This window comes from Mugil cephalus, chromosome 6 (genome assembly GCF_022458985.1).
Source record: "Mugil cephalus isolate CIBA_MC_2020 chromosome 6, CIBA_Mcephalus_1.1, whole genome shotgun sequence".
In the NCBI taxonomy this organism is placed as follows: domain Eukaryota; kingdom Metazoa; phylum Chordata; class Actinopteri; order Mugiliformes; family Mugilidae; genus Mugil; species Mugil cephalus.
The window spans coordinates 5,231,697-5,249,556 of NC_061775.1; the positions used below are offsets into that span (position 1 = coordinate 5,231,697).

General features: G+C 43.8%; 1 long non-coding RNA gene across 1 annotated transcript in view; it reads left to right on the forward strand.

Annotated features, from left to right (window-relative positions):
* LOC125009647 overlaps window positions 1-13,747 on the forward strand; it is a 29,965-nt gene extending 16,218 nt beyond the window's left edge. The window contains exons 2-3 of the long non-coding RNA XR_007112969.1: window positions 13,341-13,479; window positions 13,630-13,747. This is a non-coding gene — a long non-coding RNA (uncharacterized LOC125009647). The remainder of the gene's footprint in view (window positions 1-13,340; window positions 13,480-13,629) is intronic.
* Window positions 13,748-17,860: the final 4,113 nt, after the last annotated feature.

The window sequence follows — 17,860 nt, forward strand, 5'->3', positions numbered from 1 at the left end:
ATATAAGCCTTCATTTAAATTGTAGTCCAGAAAGTCATTCGTTGCTCTTCACTGACACTTTTTTTTTTTCCCACAAGCTCCGCTTCTGCACAAGCCGTCTCTATATACAGTGTGCATTATTTGCAATGTGACCTGATGTGTTTGAGCCTGAAGTGTCCTACAGAACCCATTAGTCCAAGAGGTGTTGCATTGCAGCTGAACCAGAGCCTTTACCTCCCTGACTGTGGGCAAATGTAAAGAATATTCCCAACAGGCATCAGTGAAGTATCACCTCGACAGTAGTGCTTCTTTAAGTATTTTTGTGTGGACCACCAATGAGGAACGGGATCCGAATGCAGACGGAGGAATGATGAGACTTCTCTCGGCCCAAGGCTCATTGGTTCTCTTTCTCTCTCCATCAGAAGAGGTGGTGCTCGCTTTTTCTGTAGTCTGTCTTTGATCTCCCTCGCTCTTCTTTTTCTACGATTCATTCTCCTGGCCCAGACAAAGACTGTCCTTCCAACAAACGCAGCCGCAGCCTTTCAGGGCCAAGCGTCAGGCTGTTGAGGGAAGGAGACAACAGGAGAGGAGCAGGGAAGCAGTGAGGACAGGGAGGAAAGGAGAGGAGAGAAGAAGAAAGAAGAGTAGAGAGGCGAAGAGAGGAGAAGAGAAGAGCATGCAGTTCCACCCACCCTGGAGGTCCCCAGCAGCCCCCTGCTCTCAGTACCCTACCTCCAGAAGGCCTTATTCAGAGACTCACCTAATGAACACTCCTGCCCTCATTCAGCCCCACAATGGAGTCCTCCACGGCCATTGAGCCTGCTCACAATGGAGAACGTCGCCCCAATTAAACCCCAGAGACAATGAGCTGGGGTAGGTGAAGGGGTGGAGGTGTGTGCGTAATATGTGTGCGTATGAGGGGTCGATCTGGGGGGTCAGCAGGGTAATGAACAGGCCCAACGTAGCAGATCTCATCGGAGGTCCACTGAAGTGCCGTTGCCTCTGATGTACTATTTGGATCAGTAAGAAGCAATTAGGTGCCCATTGCCAGCACATCCCAAACCTTTGTCCAACCCATGCACATCTAGTGTGTGTGTGTGTGTGTGTGTGTGTGTGTGCGTGTGCGTGTGTGAATTTGAAGAACAAATAAAGAAAAGGAAAGGCAATGACAAAGTACAGTCATGACCCAGATCAAATTGGAAAATTATGAAAACACTGTCGTGACCAGACGTGATTTCTTCAAAGCCAAATTTTAATTTCATGGAAAACTTTCACTGTTTACATACTATATGTCAAACTGCTGTGTTTGCTTTCACTTGTGTGTTTTCTGACTTTCGGTGTGCTATTTATAGTGTGACTATCATCAAGTTGACAGCGTTCTGGGGTTTACTGGTAGTGATGTGTATAGGGGGAATTACACGGCAGTGTGAGAAACAATAAGCCTACAGACTGGAAATGAATGAGGGAAGAGAAGGAAAGAAAAGAAGCTAAATTTGTTTTTAAATAACAAATTTGAAGCCAAATCTTTACAAGAACTGTGATTTTAAAACAAAGGCATCAGACCACATTTAAATCCGAGCCGAGGACGAGCTAGGAACAAAGCACACACATAAAAAAACGTGTTAACGCGTCTTGCGCAGAGGGGTCTATGTATAATTATTGACATTGATGCTCAAAATACAGAGTCTGCAGAGACGTGACATTTGACAGAAGCAGAGGCAGCCAGGAAAGCCAACAAAGGCCAGAACAAAGGCAGGAGGTGGGCCATGATAATGCAGCTCAGTGCAAATCCCACTCATGAATACGGCAGCGGTGGTGGTGACAGCAGTAAAGATGTGTGATGCATGCATATACTCTACCTTACTGCATGTGTGTGCTTGCTTATGTGCAAATATGCTCTAATTTGACCTTAAACTGCAGGATTTTTCCAGACTTGTATTGTCTCTCACTGACAAGTTTCAGTTCTTGCTGTATGAAGCACTGGCTGTTAAGGCATGTATATGTCTCTATCTGCCTGCCTCGTTTCCCAGTGGGGCTGAAAAGTCAATCAACCAGTCTGTCAGGGGAGCAGGATGCATATTCTGCCCAGGGATCAATACCCTTCACCCCCGGGACTCTCACTTAGTCAGTGGGGACATCGCAAACACCCTTAAATCCCTCGCACTGCTCTGACAGCTGCCCGCAGGGGACACTTTTTACGTGTGTTTGACTCCATGTGTCCTTTTGGACTTTTGATGAAGCAAAATGCGTTCAGTTAAGCCTCGCCCGCATTTATCTAAATAACTGTAATGTTTGGGCGTGTTCAGTCTGTATGGCATGTAAGACATGCGTATCTGTATCACAATTTTGCAAAGGAAGTTGGTTCATAGAGCAGGATTGTCCGCAACATTAGAGCTAAGACATAAGAGCTTCAAGTGTCTCACCTTGTTTATTGTAGAAGCATGCAGCTTTGTGCTGCACTTCTCAACAAAGGCCTCATCTCCCAGACAGTAAACGTATAGCTCTGTGTAGCTGTATGCGCAGCCTCCCTTCAAGCTGCTCAAGAGCCTCCATTCTCTATCCGGGCAGTTTTTGTACGAGCTAGCTTCACTTTGTTCAGGATCTCATCTGCCCCCAATTTACTCTCCCGGTGACCTCCCAACCCTGACCTATCAGTGCAGCGTTCCTTTCTTTATTGCTGAAAGCCATATTGTTTTCAAATGAAAAAGGACATAAATACTTGCTAATATTCTAGAGTCTCACTCAAGTGGAACAGAGAGTTGTACTAAATCAAAGGCCAAGCAGAGGAGTCCCACCACTGTGTCAGCGTGTGTGTGTGTGTGTGTGTGTGTGTGTGTGTGTGTGTGTGTGTCAGAGCTCCCTTTTTGTGCACGAGTGTGTGTTTTTCTTCGACTGTCTGTGTGGAGTGTGGGAGGGGGTTCTGTGTTTCGCTTTTTTAAAAACGCCTTAATCTCTGTCGTCATCCTCACTGTTGTTGCCACAGACCCTCTCTCTTCCTCTCTGGTTCCTGTGGCCTCCTAGGGCTTCCTCTAGGCATCAAGACATAGGACTGCTGAGGGACTTGGGCGGTGGTGGTGGGGGTGGTGGTTTGGGGGAACAGGGTGGGTATCATGTTCTCCCTCTCTCTCTCTCCTACTACAGATTTATGGGGGCTCAGTCCTTCTCTAAATATTTGCCTTTCCCCCTGTACTGTGGGAGATTGATGGCCTTTGATGTGGGGGGGGAGCTGGTGGGTGATGGAGGTTGGAGGTGCAGAGGCTTAGGGTGTTGTGATGGAGGACGGGAGGGGTGTATGGATAGGTGAAGACCAGGTTTAAGGCCGTTGTGGACCCTGTCGTCTCTGTGCCTGGTTGCTTCAGGTGTGATGTGAGCGTCTACATGTCGCATATGTCGAAGCGAGCGGCTGCTGCACATGTTATGTGAAAAATTCCTCATTTTCGTCCCCTCTGTTGAATCGATACAAATATGCTTTATACATCTTACAGTCTGGTACAAAATGAAACCAATGATCCGGTGATTTTAACATAAATGTTTTGGAGTAGTTGAACAAGGTCTGCCAATTAACTGTTCCGCTGAGGATTATTTTGGAAAAGCCTGAGTGGTGCTGCTAATAATAATCCTATCCGGAGTCAATCATAAGTTACAAAAACATCTGTTGTAACGCTGACTTTCAATCTCTCCAAATCTCCTCTGCAAATAATTGGTTTCAGATTCAGAGATCTGTTTCCAGATCCAGCAAATGTTGCATCATCTTGAATTTGTCAATGTCTGTTTGCTTTTTGAGCGCTACCCTTGCTTTCGCTCCCCCCAACACTAATTGCACGCTCCCCACAGCAAAGGCCAACTTATCCCAGACAATGATGTTTATGTGTATGCAATTGTGGTAACTGCGCGGCATAACGGCTCCGTTCTCTCTGTCTTGTTGTCTAATCAGTCCAAATAAATCTTATATGGACACGCAGCCAAAGTAGTAACTGCACTGTGAAAGCAAATAATTGCTTTGGTTATTAGAGCTGAAAGGAACATAAACAAGTCATTTCAGCTAACATGGTGGTGACACAGAACTTCTTTCTCCTCCTCGGTTGCCTTCCCCCTGATGCACATCTCTGCTCCTGCAGCGCACATACATGTGGACACCCTCCGCCTAAGCCTCCCTGCACATCTCCTCTGATTTTCCCCGTTAACTGCTCAGTGTCAGGGGGTAAGTACTGGGGCCCTACCTCTGCACCCCGCTGAGTGGAGGAGCTTCCTCCACACACACACACAATTATCCTTTGATTTTCATACTCACACACAGATACAAACCACCTCATTGATGTAGGCACAGATGAAGCCCTAATAAACACCTTTTCACGCACGCAGAAAACACAATGTATACCGCACACATACGCGCTTCTCTCACGCACACACACACACACACACACCTAATTCACCTCTGGTTCCTATTTACCTCCCTCATCCCCAGGCAGCCATTGCTCCAGAGCAGCGCCGAGTTAGTGACACGGAAGGGAAAGGGGAGGAACTGAGAGGTCATTCGGATGACTAATGGCAGAATTCACAGGAAACTCCGGGAACATTCTTCCTCAAATTATGCTATTAGCTGCTTTGGGGAGCGGAGAGAGAGAGAGAATGAGGGCGATGGAGGGAGAGGGGAGGGAAACAGCCGCGGATAATGTGTATGGGTAGGAGGAGGGGGAAGGCCTTAAAACAACAGAAACAGAAAGAGAAAGGAACTTGTAGCTGTTTGGCCTCCTGTTCTTTAGCGGAATGCGGTGCAGTGGCATTTACGCGTTCGCAGTGATTTATTGGCGCTGGCGTCCCCCCTCTGTCTCTGTCAATACCGAGTCAGGAAAAGGCCCTAAGCCCAAGGAGACAGAGGGCCTGAGCTATTCTCCCTCTCCCCCTGCACCTGTTCCCTCGGCGGGGGAAATGAGAGCCTGTAATTATGTGTGAAAGGGGCTCTGCCGGATAGCCGGTGTGATAGTGTCAATCCGCTAATGTTTTGTATTGGAGTCTACATGATCCTATGAGCACCAGAGAGAGAGCTCTTTGAGGATTTGTCTCAATCATGTGTCACACAGAGGCATTTACTTGTGTTTGGTTTCTGCGGTGTGTGCATGCATTACTTGTCGTGGGTGTGATTCCACGGGTTTCTTTCATTTCTGATACTTTTCTCTGATATTAAAACTAATAACCTGCTTGAGAAATGACGTGTAGTTGTGATGGCATCGCCAGATCAGTTGCTATGATAACGTCAGTGTTTATCTGTGGGGGTTGAGAGAGATACTTTTGATGCATCAGGATTGCTCACACACAGCTCTCGCGTTCAATGTTAAAATCCAAGGCTTTTCAATGCTGCCGCTGAAAATATAGGCTAGTGATGGCCACAATAACTACATATAGCCACATCACATTTATTGACAAAGATATATGTAAAGATTCCACTTGCTCCTACTGAATGTGACAGTCTCATATGAGCCATTATTGCCACTAAGAATGTGTGCAGAGAGTTTACCTTTAGGTCATGTTCAGTTAGTGTAATTGGGAAGAAAAATATATATGAAACATATATGGAATACAGTATCAAGTACCATTTTCTGGTAATGTTAAATGTAAATACAACTCTGTAAAGACAAACCTGCTGTCAGACAAGAGCTTGTATATGTGTGTGTGTGTGTGTGTGTATATATATATATATATAAACAAACAAATTCCATGGTGGTCATGGTAAGGACTGGCAGTACAACTTAACTTTTGTTAATAAAAAACTAACAAAAAAACGAACTGTACCACCGACTCCCAGCCAGCGCACTACGCGATCCAAATCAAACACGCCCTCGATATTTTTTAACAAACAGGTGCATGCACCTAAAAATAAAAATACTCGGAGTGTCTTCCACCCCTGACGTCTGAGCTCACTGCTCACCCAGCTCCACCTTCAGTGTGGTTTTGCTCCACCTGTCTACTGTTTCTGACGGTGTTTATGTGCCATTTATCTTGCTCTGTTTTTGGAAACTTTGAGTGCAGGAGGACAGGCACCCTGAATGGACTGGTTGGAGGCTGTAAAAATGAATGAGCTTCTCACAGATTTTTATTTATTTAGTTTAGTGTAAACTCTAGGCAAGAGCTGTGCTAGATAGTTAATCTTATGCAACCTGTTGTGGCGTTTATGTGAATTATTTTTTTTAGAATATAGCTTTTTTTTTGGTTATGTAACACAGTAGCACATTTTTAACTTTGCTTCTACCTTAGTCCTCATAAAGTAATCATTCAGTTGTAAATGTTTTTAAAATTCTTGGAATTTTAGAAACTTTTTTCCTTGTTGGAAATCTGTATTATTATACAGACACAGATGAGAAGCCCTTTGAGCAAGAGGAGAGTGTGACGTGCAACCAAAGGACTTTGTGTATACCTGACATCCAAACTCGAACAAACGCCTGCTCTTCTAGGTATGAGCAGAGGCAAACGATTTACTGCTGTCAGCATTGCTGGGCCGTTTAACAACGAGTAAATCTATGCGAAACCTTTAGCTGTAACGCTGGTTTTGCTTCTGGGTCGGGTTTCTCTGCCTGAGTGGGACTTAAGTTGGAAATGGCTGCAATGGGAATACTGTTAGTTATTAAATACCAATTTCTGTCCTCCAGGTATCCGCTCCTATATTCAGCGGGCATTGAAAAGTTGATTTAACCATAGACGTTTTGATGTCTTTGCCTAGGAAAATAAAACCTTCCTCGGCTGCAGCGTGGAAGCCAGGGGAAGGCCAACAGTAGGAGAGGACTTAGGTTTGTGTAAGGCCTGCTGGTGCAGCCATAGAGTGGGAAAAGACTGTGCTCTCACTCATCCATGAGAGAGACAGAGAGGCAGGAAAGGTTATTTCAGTTTTGCCAGGAAACGTGTCTGTATTGTATATGTGTGTGTGTGTGTGTCTTGACAGCAGTCAGGATATACAGGAAACCACAGAAAGCTAACATTTATCTCCATAAAATGAGGGGAAGGTTTTGCTCCACCTGCCTGATACAGAGAAAATCACAAAGTACAGCGGTCAGACAAAATAACCAACGATTTCTACAGCCACCACTAACTTTGTACGCCATCTGTGTGTGTGTGTGTGTGTGTGTGTGTGTGTGTGTGTGTACGAGAGAGAGATTGTGAGCGACACTGTGAGTCACAGCAAGGCTGCAGGTGATTGGTCAGGAAGTGGTCATGTTATTATCTCTAATTGAGGGGTAATTGTGGAGCTGAGTTTACCGTACTGTACGTGCTGGTGTGTCTGTGTGTGTCGCATACGTGTATGTGTATCTTTCTACGTGTCTGTGTTTGTGTTTAGGTGTATTCAGAGTGGAAAATTACATCTAGAGTTTAGGCTTGATGTGATTAAAAACAAAATAGAGTAAACACTGGGCTTTAGTGGGCAGCAGTGGGAACGGCTGGTTGTTCCGTATCCTGTGGGCTGCAGCTGCGATGAAAATAGCCGACACACAGGCAGCCGACTCCATGAAACTGCCAACGGTAATGGTCTTTTTATTATTATTAATGAACAGAGTTTCTGCTAAATTGTTAATCCTACAAGTCTACTGACAGATGAACCCATGTAAAAGCTACACCGTTAGACTCAGCTGACACTAATTTGAAGAAAATGACCTAACTTTTGCTTTTTAGTGGCCACTTTGTGAAGTTCCTCTGGATATAGGCAAATATCCTGCAACCTCAGTAAGCTGGAAATTGAAGTACCCTAATGGACAAATCCCTGAGCGCTCATTTGTGGACTCACGACAGACAGTTGTGATATCTAAATCAATGTAGCAGAACCAAGCGGAAATCTCGAGGGATGAAAAATGAAGCCAAGGCAAAGTGCCAAAAGCTGCAGTTCCTTGAATGGCTACTTGGTGCTGGCTCCAGATGCAAGTCAGTCTCCACTGGCCTCCGTGTTAAAATGCCCAACCTTACAGCAGAAACATGTTTCGATTAATCTCCATATTCAGTGCAACTGGAAGAGGAAAGAATATTTATATAACTTCCTGTTTAACTTATATTAAGGTTTAAAATAGCGCCGTCAAAATTAACCCATTAACATGATCATCATCATGATTAATCTAATTAAAAAACGGCAGCACAGAATGACTGAACATCTCTGGCAACGCATTTCAGGCACTTTGTCCAAGTAGAGTTACTGTTACGCAGTTGATCAGGTAGTTGACAGGCAACAGAACCAACCAGTAAAGATGGAGGACGGTAATCAGCACGTTGGTCCTCTCCATGGGAAATTTAAGTGAAAAAAATCATGACGGAACAGTCGACCAGCATAAAGTATTATCCACACTCTGCAGGAAGCAGTTTTCTTTTCACCAAAGCACTTCCAGCTTAAACTACCATATTAACGCGAAGCATACTTTAGCTGGGAATTCACTTCGCCCAGTTTGACGCAAACCAAGACAAAGACAAACTGGGAATGCTGGCTGGCAAATATCTGGCCTCTCCTAAAACCGCTGCTCTGGGTGAGAGACTGTTCTCAGTTGCAGAAAATCGTAATTAAGACGTGGTCAGCTCTCCTCTCAGACAATGTTAACAAGTTAGTTTGTCTTAGTAGCTGCTGAAAGAGGAAGAACAGGGCCACATTAATGTGGAGAAATGTTTGTTTAAAAAGACAAAAAGACAAAAAAGTTGTTCAGTTCTTTCAACTTGTTTTGTTGAAACTGTTGAAGGCGTTCAATAAACATATTAAGTGCTTGTATATTCCCTTCTTTCTTTAGTCTGTTGCTCATGCAAAATAAAACGCAATTAATATAGATGAATATTTAATTAATTGTGATTAATTGGCATTAATTTACAGCAACCCTGTGATTAATCTGATTAAAACTTTACTCTGCTTGATTAATATTGACAGCGATCTGCCTTGGTATCACCTGACTACCTCAGCTTCCTCACATGCCACAGCCTTGTCCATTTCTGAATTATTCAGGAATTAGTCAGAGTCCATGCACTGCCAGGATAGTGATGGTCTAGTGATGGTCAGAGAATGCACACTGAGCTTCGGAATCGCTCTTAATCAAATTGATATTTTATTACACACACTTTCCTCCTTGTCAAGACATGGCACCTATAATGCCTACAGTGGGATTCTAGTGTATTAAGCCAGTAGCATCTAATGTCATGAATCAGAGATGAGAAGTGATGAGAAGGACACTGAAAAGGACCATGAGCACTGTCGTGTCCATCTCAAGTAAGACATAACCTAAAGCCAGTTTCACTCTCTTTGCTGCGTCCAACTCTCTGGACGTGTGAGAGGCCAACTCTCCTGTTAGAAATGAGTGACATTGAGCAGAAAAGAGGAGAAAATCACTGGTCAGCAGCTGAATGGTTTCAGTGTCCAAGCCAACAATAAAGTGCTTGCCACATAACTGCAGTGTCCCCGGTTCAACCCGACCTGTTTCACACGTGGCATCTCCCATTCTCCTCCTGTGCTTCCTGTCTTCCTCTTTTGTTTTGTTTTTTTAGTCGTCAGTTGTCCTACATCATGTTTGCATCATTTGACTGCATTAAGTACAGTAGATAGGGCTGTCAGAGTTAATGTCATGTTGGGGGAGTATCTCCAGAAGCTCCAACAGACGGTAAAAACCTGTGTTCTCTATTGCAGAAATATGCAAATCCAGTTTATAGTATTGAATGACTACACCACCTCATGAAACATCCACATTGCACAATGTACAAATTGATTCATGTTATAGAGTAAAGTACTTCCACATAGCAGACATGTTTAGTCACATGAGTTTGGTTTGATTATTGGCAGCAACCACCATTAAAACAGAAGATTAAGAAGTTTTAATGCTACAAGGGCTAAAACTAATAATTACAGAAGATAGAGCCTGGCTTAAGCCTGATCCAGTAATTTTAAAATCATCCGATCCTCAACTCAGAGACAGTTGGGTTGCCTTTTTATGCTGTCACATCATGTGTTGGGTTGTCTCCTCGTCTTCCCCATACTGAATGAATATGATATCTCAGGAAGAGCTCAACTGAATTTCATCAGATTTGGCACAAATGTCCATTTACGCATGACCTGACCAAACTCCAAGATCCTAAAACCCGTTCTGGGCCATAACTCAGTGTCTCATATCCTAATTTTCATACATTTCCATAAAAATTTTGGCACTCGCTCATTTTGTATCCTTTTTCGACATCATAAACACGTTTTTTTTTCCTACTCTATGCTGCTCTCACTATTTGATTCTCTCTCTCTCTCTTCTTACCCTCCACTGTTTGAACCCCCCAGCCTCCCCCTCTGAGGGGATAGCTGTCTATTCTCACCTACGCTGAACAGGGATCTAATTGAGGGCAATCATTCAGATAAAAAGCCCCCAATGATGCAGCATCACTGCATGCATGTGCATGTTGTGTATGTGTGTGTATGTGTGTGGGGTGGCTCTTCTTCTACCCCCATCTAACCCCACCACCACCTCCTCTCCTCTCACCTCTCACTCTCTCCACCGCCATTAAAATGCCATGCCGCTCTCTCGACCGACCCGTCTACCCTGCTATTCCCCAACAAGCTTTTTGTGTGGCACAGGGAGGAGGCAGTGTGGCTGAGAGAGACATGAAAAAGAGGCAGGCCGGCCTCTGTTGTTGACTGGTGCCATTGTGGCGGACCTGTGGAAGCACCTCTTTAACATCAGGAGATCCGGGGTCCTTCTGAAAGCGCTCTACTTTTAACTCCTCTTAGTACACCTACCCCCACCTGCCCACAAAGTATTAACTCATTTTGATTCCTAAATATCTTCACGAGTTACATTTGTCGAGTTATTTTCTGATGTAGTGTTGTGACTGTTTTTTTTTCTATCTCCATTTCAAACATTTCTAGCATGCTTTTCCCAGTAGAGGTTGGGAGAACAGTGTTGGGACTGCGACAGTGTTTTCTATTGCTGCTATTTCTGTCTGATAAGTTTGTCTTTCTGTCTGTTTTGCTGCAGGTTACAGTGAGTATGTTTATGCCTTTCAAAGAAAAGTAGCAATGCAAGAAATCCAATATACCATCAGGTTTATCTGTTTCAGATCTGACTTAAAATGAACTAACCATTATATTAGTGACAGACATCCACAGAAGTCCACTACAATGACAACATGCACTCATAAAATATGCACAGTGATTGCGAAGCCCTCCACGTGAAGAGCACCCCACCATCCCCTCTCCCTCTTTCTCTCGGTCTCTCCCTCAATTCACCCACTAAGGGCCGACGATGGTGTCATTGTAGTACGACTGGTGGTCTGACCTCGCAGAGCAGGGGAACACGGTGACGGGGTGGGGGTCACAAGGGGGAGGGGTGGCTCAGGGGGTAATAGGGTGAGACAGGGTGTTGTCGAGTGATCCAACCCCACTTGGCACCACTCTGCTCCCCATAGTGTCTGTGTCCCCGGGTTCAGGGTTCTTCTGTTTCCTCTGACACTCCTGCTCAGTTCACTTTCGATTTTATTCAAGAAATGTTATCAGCGTGAGATCATTCTAACATCTAAACCATTAGTTCCACTGTGTCTTATTTCCACCACCACTGTAGCACCAAGACAAATATATCACGAATTGACAAGAAGATATACTTTGCTGACTGCATTAATAAGCATTTCTTTTGTAATCATCATGGACTACTACCTGAAATCACGTTAGACAGCCAAAGGTTTCACAATTCAGCTATAGCTTCGAAAGACAATTCTCTTAAACTGTGTTTCCTGAATATCCCACTCAGCTAATGTGTTCAGGGACACTGTGAAGCCTGAAAAGTTGTACTTGAACACACCACAAAGATTACAGCATCGGCCAACCAGCTTGTATGTTCTGAACCTGTTGTGAGAGCAAATAACTGGAGCAGCGTCCTGGAAATCTGAAGATCTAGGACCATAAAGATCAATCACTCTGATTAGCTGGTCTTCAGTTCCTTGATTCCAGACACCACATTGTTGTGAACAAATTTCTGTACCGGAATCTTCTGATGAAGGTAGAATGAGAAAAGCCTTCTTGTCATTTGCTTACTCCTCGTGCACTGGTTCACTAAGTTGAAGATCCAATCGGTGTGTTCTTCCTCAGCAGTGGGCTCTGCTGCCATTTCAACAGACTCAATTGACAAGGATCCAACTAGTGCAAAATGTGTGGGACACTGCAGCAACTAGCGGCTCACATGCCCACAACACTGGCAGGTTGCCTTCCATCAGTTTGCTGTGTCATGACCCTTAGCCTGCATTTTTACCGGGAGGTAGACGCTGTAGGTTACGCACGTAGCCTGCACTGATGCGAGTAATTTACTCTTGTGGGCTCGTCAGTCTGGTTCGCTCTGTAAAAACACCACCCAAATGCCTGTCGGATCTGTGTCTTTTTTACCATTCTGGTTCATTTTTGTTTCGACTTCCTACTTCACTTTCAACAATGGCGACTGAAATTTCGCTGAAGACGAGCCATGCATACGTTTGTGTTTCAGAACCTTGTGATACGTAAGTACTTTTCTGGGGAGGTGCATGTCGGTTATGGCGTTAGGGTCTACGTACGGTCCGGACAGACACTGTAGCTACAGCCAGTGCATTAGTGGCATATTTACAATTCAGTAGTTGACACTGCGACATTCGATCCAATGTTATTGCAGTGTCACTCTCACAATCAGATTTACATGACACTTCATAGCCATATATATAATGTATATGTCACAGAATTAAGGGGGAACTAATTGAAAATGCATCCACAAAACACAAAGAATAGATTTCCTTAGTTTAATAATAAAGTCAGTGGAGCGGCTTGAAATACTACAGGGATCTTTGCAACAGCCAGGACAAACCAGGACTGAAATCTTAAGGATTAGAACTTGGAAGTGTTTTGCTTTTTCCTTCCACTAACACTAACTCCCTGGCCTTCACTGACTTCCTGTCTGAAGAGGTATTGTGGCAATCCCTACAACTCTCTCCTCACAGCCCCTTGTACTTTTGACATTGCTGGGAGTTTTTGTCACATGACCGTTGGTTTCCCTCCGCCCTATGAGACCTCCTTGTCAGATACCGTGAAGTTGTTCCGTCGGGGGTATTATATTTGTTCAACGTGTTTGTGTTTTCCTTGTGTGAAGTTGTGTGCAAGTTAAAGTTTGCCAGTGTAAAATAAAAATGATTAATGTGCAGACGCCTTTAGGTACAAGTTCACTCTGGGAACCTTATTCTGCATGTTATGGTTGACAAATATAAGAGCCGCAGTATAACTGAATGAAATGTCTGCGTCGGCTGTAATGTGATTTGGAGCCTTGGCTTGTGAGCATGTTCTGTGGGTGGCTACTGTACTCGGTGTAATGCGGTTTTGTGTGTGTGTGTGTGTGTGTGTGTGTGTGTGCTGTTTGGCGCAGTGGGCTGTTGAGCAATCCAGCCAGAAGTCCCCTCTCCAGTATCAATTAAATTCACCAGCTCACTCCACTTGCTGCTGTCACCCAGGTTCATCGTCTCTCTCCTGAAGCCAACGCACTAGCAGGGAAAACATTAACATAAGTAAGCCCTCTACCGACAACTCTCCCTCACTATTTCTCTCACTTCTCGTATTGCTCTCTTTTCTGCGTTCTCTTTCTACATTTTTCCTCTTTTGCAAGCCCTCTCCCTGACTCTGCCTGACTCTCCATCCTTCTTTCTCTGTCTCTCCAGCAGGGAAAACATCATTGTCATGGAGAGAGGGATGACAACAATGAAGCGGCTGCAAATCACACTGATTGTTAGTGCTGGACCCGGTGGATGGGGAGAGGGCTAATGTAATTGTCCAGGCCCTTGTCACTGTTGATACAGGCTCTTCAGAAGGCGGGGTGATTTAGCTAAAAGCTATCTGTAGGCCAAGTAATTAGACACACCATTCAGGGTGACATTAGCACGCGCTGCCGCCGCCGTGTCCCTCGCACACAAACACACAACATTCACACACACAAACATGTCTCACTGAGGCATTATCAGGCCACTCCGGGTGTTATTCAAACCATTAGCAGGGAGCACGGTGTTCCATGCTGGGAACAAGTGTGTATGAATTTCTGCGCGTTAAAATGTGAGGGAGAAATTCGCGTGTGCTGCTCTTTTATGCTTATGTGTGTTGTGTTTACCGCCATGTATCATGGCCATCATTTTTTTCTGCCAGATGACACAGGCAGTCTAAGATCGAGTTGAGGTAGCGCAACACACTTGACTTCCCCAAAGCATCCCGTGTTCCCCATCTCCCACTATGACTCCATGCTCCCCCATTAAATCAATTAAACCAATCCAACACTCAGCTCAAAACAGACAGGGCAGAGCAGAGCAGGCACTGTGCCCCCCTGTTCAACGTGTACTTCAGTGGCATTCTAACCTAAAACCCATGGAAATTGGACTGAAGTGTGTTGAATTGTTTAGCTATACTCACTTCAGGATAATGCCTTCTGTAGAGGCCCGTTTACATTTGAGACCTTGAGATGAATAACAATATGTCCATTCTGATTTCTTTTCTTTTTTTTTTTACAGCTGTATGGTCAGTCCACATGGTTTGAAGCATGAATGGCATACAGTATACCCTACAAATCTCATAGTATCCATCCCATGCATTTTTTTATTTAATTAAATAAAGAGCCTTCATAGCCACACAGATAGTGTGATATGGAACTACTGACTATTGTGTTTGCATACCATGTATGAAAGAAAAACTAACAGCAACAAACAGAACCGCAAAGAAGACAGTTCTTTTTAATAACAGTATGCAGAATAAAAATCATAGCAGACAATTTACTGGTGTTTTTCTGTTTAAATATATGGTGACAGCGCTGTCTCACAGTTGTATTGCCTCAAATGATACATAGTGAAATAGTAGTTAGGCTTTTTTTTGGCATATTGTGACTGTAACTGCACAGCAGCTGGGCCGAAGGTTTATTCCAGCGTTTTCTTTGCTATTGGAAGCAGCAGCAGCAGCTCTGCAAATGAAGATGTACTTGAAGCTACTGACAATGAGTTTATTTTATTTTGTGTGACATGTGACCACATTATATATAAGCAAAATCAGAGCAGGAAAATTGAAAAGCCATTTAGAGTGTATGTATACAGAGTTATGGATAAGTTTGCCTCGTGTAGAAGGAGATGAGTTATATGGTTCTTATTAACCATAAACGTGATTTTATTAATCAAAATGTTAAGCTCATATCTTTTCTAGTATTTCTGTTTTTGGTACTTGGTCAATGGACGTCAGTCAGTTTGTGTAGTCATGTACTCTCTAGTGTCAGAGGCTCACTACACAATGGGGTCCACTAGGATGTAGTGGCACCACAGTGATTATTAAGTGAAAGCTGCTGTGGATCACTTTCTGGGGCTTCAAGATGCCGACTTCTACAAATAACTGGTCGGTCCGCTCTGTGATTGCCGCACTATTGTAGGATGTCTACAAATGACTCCTGCGTTAGGTCAAAAACCGAAGGCCAAAAGTTGATGGAATCTCTAAAAGCTTTTATTTTGGCCAGAATCGGGGCCATTTCATCAGAAAAACTCACTGGAGATGCCTTTATCCTCCAGCTGGTTTCAACCACAAGAATTGTGCGCGATTTACACAACAACCGTGTTGCAACAAGTTGATTGTGTTGACTCTGCTGAATAATTTGGTTATTGCCCTGCAGTGTGCAAGATAATACGGTGCAAACATAATTTAACTACACTACAGAGAAATATGACAGGAATCTTTGATAAGCACATTTATCTGTACATACATTAAAATGCTGACAAAATGAACTGTTAACTGTTTTTTTCTTGTTCGCATTTTCTTGTTGATAGCACCTTCTCTGCATCTGGACCAGGTAATACTCCACATAACTGTAACAGGCAGACTTGCCATTTTCCCCTGTTTGCAGTTTTTATAACTAACTTAATGCTGTACTCATCACACAGGTCACAGACATTTCCCATAATTTCCCAAAACCATTCTTTTATATACATTTTTACACTTGCTCTATCTAATACTAGTAAATATTTATATTTATTCCATTACTGTACATTTTCTGAGATAAATATTGTACAGTTAATTGGCAGTTACTGATTACTTTGTACATAGCATGTCACAAAACCAACGAGTTTCATAAATAAGTTAAGATTCGTTGGGAATTTGCTCATTTTACTAAAGTCAGAGTTTGATATGTGAGGAACTTATTTTGCTTCTATTATAATCAGCATTTTCACATTTTTTTTTTTTTTTATGTAATCCATCACCATGTCCTCTATACAGCCAGATGTAAACATGTATTGTGTACTGATGTCAGCCTGTTCAGATGTTTGCTGTGCAGACTGTCTCAGGTGTCACGGGGCCGTAAAACAGTGACAATCTCTTTGTAATTCAGACGGTCATAAAAATAACCACTGGTAGCATTGCTGTAGCGTTAGCTTTACCCCGCAAGGCTCCGGATGGCCTGAGGGAGGCTTGTGTTTAAGTAACGCAAGTGGAAAGCACTAAAACTCCCTCCTAAAAATCATTCCTTTTCTCTTTATTTTCCACTGTTCGCCCCCCCCCACCTCTCCTCCGGCTCTGCTCCCTCTTTATGGGGACACCGGACTCCCTGACAGTTTGTTTTAAATTTGACCGTGCAGATGTTTCTCTGGGTGACTGACTTTTATAGTTTAGAGAAGATTATATCAGCTTTCCCGAAGATTGTGTTACTGTATTTAAAAATGACTGGAGAGTGAAAAAAAATGGGGGGTGGGTTAGGGGGACTGGGGCAAGATGGATTTGTGCAGTGGGAAAGGGAGAGCACATGAAGGGGTTTTTAGGACTCTAAATCCCGGGTCTCCTCGCCGGCCTCTGTAGGGCAGACTGGACAGGGAGTTGCTGGGGAGCCGGGAGGATGGAGGATGAAGAAGAGGGGGCAGATAGAGATCAGTGGAAGAAGGTTAGAGTTCACGGCAGCCAGGTTTGGCTTACTGCATTAGACACAGATTCTTTCTAATTTCAAACGACAACACCACAGCCAAATTTAAGGATATTGGTTTTTGATGGGCAGCTGGGGCAAAGCACACAGCGAGGAGGCGGGTGAGGAGGACAGGGCGAGTCTCATTCTCATCACAGGCCATCTGTACGTCCAAACACTTTTCCCTCTTACCTCCTAACTACTGACTGGGAATTAAGAAAGTGAAGACAGGCTTCGGGAGATGATTTCCAGCTTGACTGTGAAAGTCAAACCAGAGTTTTCTATCAGGCATTAGGGTTCAGATGTTTGAGTCTTCATTGAATTTAACCAGGAAAGCAAAACTGACATGATGTGTTAGGGACAGAAGGGAGAAGGGTTAAAGGACGAGGCAGACAGACATGAAGTGAAAAAATTCAGACAGGTTTTTCCTTCTCAATCTGTATCAAAATGATTAGGTCATTCATCCATATTCTCAAGAAGGGTAAAACCCACCAGCAGCAACGTCTAATGTTTCTTTACAAAAATATGCAGAACAGCAACAGTAACTATAATTGAAAGATTAAAGAAATGGAAGGCAGCCACTTAGTCTGGCTCGCACCGAAGCTCTGAGAAGCTTTAATGAGAGATGAAGAAAGGGTTGATGTGAAGGTTTTCTTCACAGGTTCGGCCTGTTTGTTTAACAAGGAGCTCAGGTTGCCTTCATTAAAACCACGGGCTTCTGCTCCACCGTAACACTGTAATGCATATGTTATCAGACTGCGTGGCAGGGGCAGCTTTTGCACTCGACTCTGTGTCTTGTCTGACTGCGTGCCTGGTGCGCTGGCTGACTCCCCGCATGCCAACGGACTAATTATCTGATGAGCCTGGCGGATGACTGAAAGATCAAAAAGCGGGACAAGAAACTCACTCAGAGCAAAAACAAAATACATGTCCAGGGTAAATGAATGAGTAGCACGGGATGAGTAAGACGGGAAACAATA